At 40.5% G+C, this 8,686-nt stretch overlaps 1 pseudogene; it reads left to right on the plus strand.

The window, feature by feature from the left end:
- The first annotated feature begins 4,724 nt into the window (after positions 1-4,724).
- Positions 4,725-7,168, plus strand: LOC131187689 (prolactin-releasing peptide receptor-like; annotated as a pseudogene).
- The last annotated feature ends 1,518 nt before the right edge of the window (positions 7,169-8,686 follow it).

Below are 8,686 nucleotides of genomic sequence, written 5' to 3' on the forward strand. Positions count from 1 at the left end.
GCTCATATCTAAATGGTTATCCATTAGGACTCCAAGATCCCTCCCAAAGGTACTACTACTGAGCAAGGTACCACATATACGGTACCTGTGCATTTATTTATTTTTTTGCCTAAATGTAGAACCTTACTTTTTTCACTGTTGAATTTCATTTTGTTAGATAGCGCCCAATGTTCAAGTCTGTCAAGATCTTTCTGTAACTTGAGCCTATCTTCTGGAGTGTTGGCTATTCCTGCCAGCTTGGTGTCATCTGCAAATTTGATGAGTTCCCCATCTATCCCCTCGTCCAAATTGTTGATGAAGATGTTGAAGAGTACTGGGCCTAAAACAGAGCCTTGGGGTACTCCACTGCATACTTCCCTCCATGTGGATGTAGTTCCATTGAGGACTACACATTGAGTGCTGTTGGTCAGCCAGTTACGAAGCCATCTGGTGGTGGTGCTGTCTAACCCACATTTTTCTACTTTATTTAGTAGTAGGTTATGGTCTACTTTATCAAATGCTTTACTGAAGTCCAAGTAAATTATATCGACAGCATTCCTCTGGTCTACTAATTTTGTCATTTTGTCAAAGAATGTGATAAGATTAGTCTGGCATGATCTGTTTTTGACAAACCCATGTTGGCTTTTGGTTATTACTTTGTTTGCTTCTAGGTGTTCGGTGATTCGTTGCTTGATTATCCTTTCCAGAATCTTCCCCGGTATTGAGGTCAGGCTGATAGGTCTGTAGTTTCCTGGATCTGTTTTTTTTCCTTTTTTGAAGATGGGAACTACATCAGCTCTTTTCCAGTCCTCTGGCAGCTCCCCTGTGCTCCAAGATCTTTGAAATATATAGTTCAGTGGTTCTGGGATAACGTCTGCCAGTTCCTTCAGAACCTTGGGGTGTAATCCATCCGGTCCTAGTGATTTGAACTCGTCTAGGGTAGACAGATGTTCACTTACCATTTTCTTCCCTATTTTAACTTGTGTTTCTAATCTGTTTTTTGTAGTGCTGTTTTTGATAGGTTGGATTGTTTTTTCCTTTTGTGTAAAGACAAAGTTAATTTATATATTAACTATTTTAACTGAGCTTATAAACAACTCCATCAAAGCCAAGTGCTGTGTGGCAAACATCTTAACCTATGTAAATTGTCAAACCAACAGTACACATTACAATAAAATGACAACAACTAAGATAATAAAAATAGCACATATCTCATATTTCCATTCTAAATTAACGTAACGTAACGTAACGTAATGTAACGTAACGTAACGTAACGTAACGTAACCTAACCTAACATAACATAACATAATAACAGAGTTGGAAGGGACCTTGGAGGTCTTTTAGTCCAACCCCCTGCTGAGGCAGGAAACCCTACACCATTTCAGACAAATGGCTATCCAACATCTTCTTAAAAATTTCCAGTGTTGGTGCATTCACAACTTCTGCAGGCAAGTTGTTCCACTTATTGATTGTTCTGTCAGGAAATTAGAGAAATCTCTCTCCTTAACTCTATAGGCCATTGGAACTGTGCCCCAAACCAGCAGAATTGGGGAATTAGTTATATAAAGATAAAAAGACATGCGGATATGTGAATACAAGGAAGCTGCAATTCTATGTATTTGTGTCACGTGTACATGAGAAAAATCTATACACACACGCAGGGACATAAATACAGCTTTTCTGCATTTTCATTTATAAACCTCAGAATAGAAACATAAAATTATCCTGATTATGCTCCCAAGTTCCTTCCAAGTCTGTAATTCTGTTATTGATGGCGGGCATACAATCACAATCTGTGAAACTGATTATGAAGAAAACTTCCAAAATAAAAATATAATGTAGAGAATGCTAAATATTGGTAGATGCAAACTTCAGTGCAATCTAATGTTTTATTAGACATGAGTTATGATTTTCCAACAAAAATCTCTAAAATCCACTTATCTATTCCATCTGTTTGCCAAATCTAGATTTTAGGCTTACAAAATGATTTTAATTGTTTTACAATGAGAAGTATTTTGTCTTTTTATTTTTCTACCTAGAAGCTTGCTAAATTTTTTATAATGGCTGAAGGCTTATTTGGCAATGAAAAGTGATGTTAGTAGGTAGTCATTTGTATTTTAATATGTCAAAAATCAGTAGGGTTTTTAAAAAATGACGGCTTGCACATAAAATGTACCTTTAAAACTTTGCCATGTATCATTACTGCAAAAACAAAATCTACAGAAGTAGTTCATAGGGAGAGAAGAATATTAATAGTCCTCAATTTACAACAGTTCATTTAATGAATGTTTGAAGTTACAGAGGCACTGAAAAAAGTGACTTATGACCATTTTTCACACTTCCAACTGTTGCAGCAACCCCATGGTCATCTGATCAAAATTCATATGTTTGGAAGCTGACTCATTTTTATGACAGTTAAGTGTCCTGGAGTCATATGCGGAGGACAGATTCACTTAACAACCATGCTACTAATTTAGCAAATGCAGTGATTAACTAAACTGTGGCAAGAAAGGTCATAAAATGGACCAAAACTCACTTAACAACTATCTTGCTTAGCAACAGAAATTTTGGGCTCAATTGTGATCATAAACTGAGAACTGCCTGCATATGTAAGTTATTAGCATGATAGAAAGCAACTTTCCTCAATTTGATGCCTTCCAAACTTTTGGGATTGCAGCCCCTGTCATTCATAGCTAACAGTACCATGATGGGATGACAGAAATCAGTTTCTCTTGACGGCACCAGGCTAGAGAAAAAGTTTGGATGAAGTGATCCTAACTTCCTTGGAAGCATTATATGCCATACATTGTTGTGTTTTTTTCTCCAAAATGAGCAGAATCAGAGGTGGATTTCAGCAGGTTCTGACCAGTTCTGGAGAACTGGTAGCAGAAATTTTGAGTAGTTCAGAGAACTGGTAGTAAAATTTCTGACTGGCCCTGCCCCCATCTATTCTCTGCCTCCCGAGTCCCAGCTGATCGGGAGGAAATGGGGATTTTGCAGTATCCTTTCCCTGGATTAGGGAGGGAATGGAGATTGTACAGTATCCTTCCTCTGTCATGCCCATCAAGCCACCCCCACCGAACCATGCCACGCCTACTAAGCCACACCCACAGAAACGGTAATAAAAATTCTGACTGGCCTCACCCCCATCTTTTCTCTGCTTCCCAAGTCCCAGCTGATTGGGAGGAAATGGGGATTTTGCAGTAACCTTCCCCTGGAGTGGGGTGGGAATGGAGATTTTACAGTATCCTACCCCTGCCATGCCCACCAAGTCATGCTACACCCACAGAACCGGTAGTAAAAATATTTGAAATCCACTACTGGGCAGAATATATTCCAGTGTAAGAAGATGAAATGGGAAGAGAAGGGGAGGGGAGATCGTTTAAATCCTTGTCCAAGTAGGCGGCGGTTGGTGGGTGAGGGGGAGATTTATCGCTCTCTCTATATTTCGCAAGGTAAAGGAGGATCAGCGGTTCGATTCAGCACCACAAGCTACGGACAGTTCCAGAGCTTTGCTTCCCAGCTTTTCCTCGGTTCTTAGGAAACCCAACTGGAGCCGCGATTGTGTTAAGAAGGGAGAGTTTTCGTCCTTGCAGCTCCAACACGGCGAGTCTCAGCGAATGAAAACACTTTTGGCCTCTCTCAGCCCCCACTCCAGCTTCCCTCCATCCCGTCGATTCGGGAAGAATAAAAGAAAAGCAAAAAGCACCACAAATTGTGAGAAGGGAGCAGCCGAAGGTCCTTTCTTTCTTCACGACCTTCACCGACTCCTTCTACAAGCCACCCGACCAACCAATCCCCCACGATAGCTTTGGAAACTGGAGCAAAATGTCAAAATGGCTATATTCTTTCTTTCCCTCAGTGTGTCTGTCTGTCTGTAAATTGAGTTTCTATAGTTTCCCAATCTTTTCCCTAGTCACATTAACACAGATATAGAGATAACACTGAAAGAGATGGAGGCAGATCCAAATACTGTATGAATAGAGAACAAAAATTAAAGAATGTCTAATTCAGGAAAGAGTTTGGTGGCAGCAGCAAAACTCCTGAGCTTGTGTCATATTTTAAGAAAAAATTAATCTACAAACCATGCTTAAAGTAGCCGTTCAACTCAGTTCTAATTTTTGAAACTTCTTGTCCTCTTTTGCTTTTTTCATTATGATGAGAGTATTAACCTCAGGAGTTTTGTTGCTGCCAGTATTTAATAAATTAATTATTAATTAATTATTATTAATTATTAATATGCTGTTTCCCTTCTACACTTCTAACTTCCCCATGTCTTGGTGACAGACCGAATAAGTAGAGTCAGGCCAGTGGTGGGTTCTAACCGGTGTTACCACCAGTTCGCTTCGCGCACGTGCTTTGTGTGCGATTGGCGCAGAAGTGCTCACTTTGCTCACACGCACACCAAACTTGCCCTTCGCACAAGCGCATTGACTGGCTGAACAGCTGAGGCATTGCAATCTGCTCTGCCACACCTTTCAGCTGGGCTAAAATCAGAGGAATAAAGGTAGGTATAGTGCAGGGGCGGGCGGGTGGACCCAGGTGATGGTCGGAGCGAACCGGTTCACATTCACTTCAACATCTCTGCTACCGGCTCTCCTGAACCGGGGAGAACCAGTAGCAAGCCACCACTGAGTCAAGCATTTCCACAAGGATGAACAATGCCAATCTCTCTTTTTATTTTCTTTCTAACAATTTCCCCCTTTTCTTGTTAATGTAAAAGATCCTCACAATCAGATTCTGACATGGCGGTCCATTCCCAGCTCTTGAATGCTTCCTGTTTTAATAGATCAGATCACTTATTCACTGGCCTGGATCTCCTCTTTGAGCTGAAGCCGCTTTTCCTTCCTCTCTACGCTCTCTTGGTGACAGTTGCCTGCACAGGGAACCTCCTCCTCCTCTGTCTCATCAGCTTCACCAAAAAGCCGCACAGCACCACGGACTTCCTTATTGGGAACTTGGCAGCTGCTGACCTGATTATGTGCATTTTCTGCATTCCACTGACCGCCCTGTATGCCTCTGAAAGCCGAGGCTGGCTTTTTGGAGCGTTCATGTGCTACTTTGTCACCCTGATGCAAGGGACAACCGTATTTGTGTCTGTCCTGTCACTTACAGCCACTGTCGTCAATCGATACATTGTAATTGTGTATCCCATTCGCCAAAGGGTGAGATGCAAGTCTTGTATCTATATTGTGGCTGCTATTTGGCTCTTGTTTCTTGTGGTTTCTCTACTAGCCTATTTCAATATCTATTACTTAGATCTCAACAGCATTGGCCATGACATGATTATCTGTGAAGAAAACTGATTGCACTGGAAGATAGAGAGACAGCTGTAGTCTTGCCTGATGCTCCTCCTCTCTTACATGCTTCTACTTTCGGCCATGTTGTTCTCTTACTGTGCCATTTCTTAATCATCTACAGAAGAGAAAGATCCTAGGAGCCGTATGTCACAACCAAGAAAAGTGGACTACAAAAAAAGAAAAGACCTTACCTTCCAGATGCTGGTAATTTCGGGCCAGGGGTGAAATGCTCCCGGTTTGGACCGGATCACCCGATCCGGTAGCGATGGCAGCGGGTGGTTTGGAGAACCGGTAGCAAAAATCTCTGTGTGTCCCCCTGCCCCCCTGCCCAGCTGAGTTGCGCGATCATCAAAGGTTTTTGGGTTTTTTTACTTTTAAAAGCATTTTTTCTTCAGCCAAAAAAATGCTTTTAAAAGTTAAAAAAAAGCCTCTGATGATTGCACAGCTCAGCTGGGAATGACAGAACCCTTCAGAAGCATTTTTTCAGCTGAAGAGGCTGTAAAAAAATTACTTTTAAAGGGTTCTGGCGATCCCAGCTGAGTTGCCTGATCCCTTTAAAAGCATTTTTTAAAGCATTTTTTTAAAATGCTTTTTTTAAAAAAGTTGGCCACGCCCACCCAGTCATATTACCCACCCCCCACCAAGCCACGTCCACAGAACTGGTAGTAACTAATTTTATATTTCACCCCTGTTTCAGGCCTGTGTTTTGGTCTTGTTGGCTCCCTCTCCAAGTAGTTAATTTGATTAGAGATATGGATGAAGAGTTTGCTATTCTAAACAAGTGATATGTGAATGTCATCCAAGTTTCATGTCATGTGGCTTCCATGAGTTCAGCCTGTTTCAATCCTTTCATTTATGCTTCCCTCCATGAGGAATTACGACTCCATATTGGGAACTATTTTTATCAGAGAAAGAAGCCAAGCCTCCTATCCCACAAGATCTCACAACTAAATACCTGTTCTACTTTGGCTGCCAGAAAGAGGAGGAGGTCAACGTATTCTCCAAAGCAACAGAGGGCAAGACAAGAAACAATGGATGGAAACTAATCAAGGAGAGAAGCAAATTGGAATTAAGGAGAAACTTAAGTTTCTTACTTAAGTGAGAACAATTAACCCAATGGAAGAGCTTGCCTTCAGAAGTTGCGGGCACTTCATCACTGGAGGTTTTTAAGAAGGGACTGGACAGTCACTTGTCTGAAATGGTATAGGGTCTATGACTTGAGCAGGGGGCTGGACTAGAATAGAATAGAATAGAATAGAATAGAATAGAATAGAATAGAATAGAATAGAATAGAATAGAATTTTTATTGGCCAAGTGTGATTGGACACACAAGGAATTTGTTTTGGTGCATATGCTCTCAGTGTACATAGAAGAAAAGATACGTTCATCAAGGTACAACATTTACAACACAATTGATGGTCAATATATCAATATAAATCATAAGGATTGCCAGCAACAAGTTATATTCATACAGTCATAAATGGAAAGAGATTGGTGATGGGAACTATGAGAAGATTAATAGTAGTGCAGATTCAGTAAATAGTCTGACAGTGTTGATGGAATTATTTGTTTAGCAGAGTGATGGCCTTCGGGAAAAAACTGTTCTTGTGTCTAGTTGTTCTGGTGTGCAGTGCTCTATAGCGTCGTTTTGAGGGTAGGAGTTGAAACAGTTTATGTCCAGGATGCGAGGGGTCTGCAAATATTTTCACGGCCCTCTTCTTGATTCGTGCAGTATACAGGTCCTCAATGGAAGGCAGGTTGGTAGCAATTATTTTTCCCTTCCAGCTCTATTCTGATTGATTGAACATGGCTGCCTTCTCATTCCCATTCCAAGACTGGATCCCCAGCTCAACCCATATAATCCTGTGATCCTGATAAAAGGCATGTGAAAGGATGGCCAGCAGCAGTTTTCTTGATTTATTTTCCTGAGGAAATCAAATGAGAAATAAGTAGTTCTATCTTCTAGCTTCATTCAAAATGAGTATTGTATACATTTTGATTTATGTGTATATTGTATATATGATTTATGTATTTATGTTATTTATATATTGATTTATGTGTGTATTGTATACATGTTGATTTATGTGGTGAAAGAGTGTATATTTTGAACACCAAACACAAGTGTCAGATTAAAATTGGCTTGTACTCAGTTGCTTTGTTCTTTATTCTTTCTGGGTCCTTTGGTTAAGAACAACCTTAACTTCTGTTTGTTTGCTTTTTTCTGGTGCCTTTCTTCGCCAAAGTTGAAAGTTAGATGTGGCTGCACATATTGCACTTTTATACAGTATATTTTTACATTTGACGGCAATGATTAAAATCTATAAATCAAAACTGTTTTCAAGAGTAAGTGATATACATGGGAATGATTAACATTAAAGTATTGAATAAGATAAATGTTTATGCCTACCAGATTTCTCTGTATGGCTTTACTTGAAATATGTTTGTTTTTGTTTCATTTGTAATTGCTTAGCAACAGTGGTACCAGCAGGGCAACATCACCTGGCAAAAGTTAGGATCCTTAATCCTGGAGCCCCCATCACATAAATAGAGCTTCAGTATTCTTCATCCTTATCATATTGTCTTAATCCCCTTTTTAAAAAAAGCAATATGGAAACGTAGAACATGGCACTATAGAATTGCGGTGCAACATACCCAAACTCTTAAAAACAAAGAAAAGAGGTGCTGGTGCCTGTGGTATGTCCAGTTAAAGAGAAAGGGACAGAAAGAACAATAAGCATGAGGCTGGTAAGAAAAAACAGAGAGAAGAAAATCAAGAGGAATAAAATTGGGGTGGGAGTGGGAGGAGCCAATTAAACTACAGTAATAAGATAAATTGAATAAGTTCCCCTGAAATCTATGGAGATTCTTAGTCATCCACATATGGCTGTCCCAAAGGTGCTTTTTCAAGAGGCAACTGGACTTTCTGGTTTTCTTTGAAGACATTTCACTTCTCATCCAAGAAGCTTCTTCAGCTCTGACTGGATGGTGGGGAATGGAAGGATTTATACTCCTTGCAGACAGCTGGTCATTTGCATTCTTTTAGTGTAAGATGTCAAACTGGCGGCCCATGGGTTGGATGCGTCACATGCAGGCCACGCCCACTCCAGCTCTGTGAATGGGAAAATGTCAGGAAATGCCATGTGACAGCAACATGACATGGTGAGTTTGACACCTATTTTTTAGTGAATCGTCCTTTCAGCAGTTCCAAGAAAGCCCCACACCCATTTGAACTACTCAGGTGACCCTGAGGACACAGGTGGCCTTAATGACTCACTAAAAGAATGGAAAAGCTGTCTGCAAGGAGTATAAATCCTTCCATTCCCACCATCCAATCAGAGCTGAAGAAGCTTCTTGGATGAGAAGTGAAATGTCTTCAAAGAAAAACCAGAAAGTTCAGTTGTCTCTTG

Source organism: Ahaetulla prasina, chromosome 1 (genome assembly GCF_028640845.1).
Source record: "Ahaetulla prasina isolate Xishuangbanna chromosome 1, ASM2864084v1, whole genome shotgun sequence".
In the NCBI taxonomy this organism is placed as follows: Eukaryota; Metazoa; Chordata; class Lepidosauria; order Squamata; family Colubridae; genus Ahaetulla; species Ahaetulla prasina.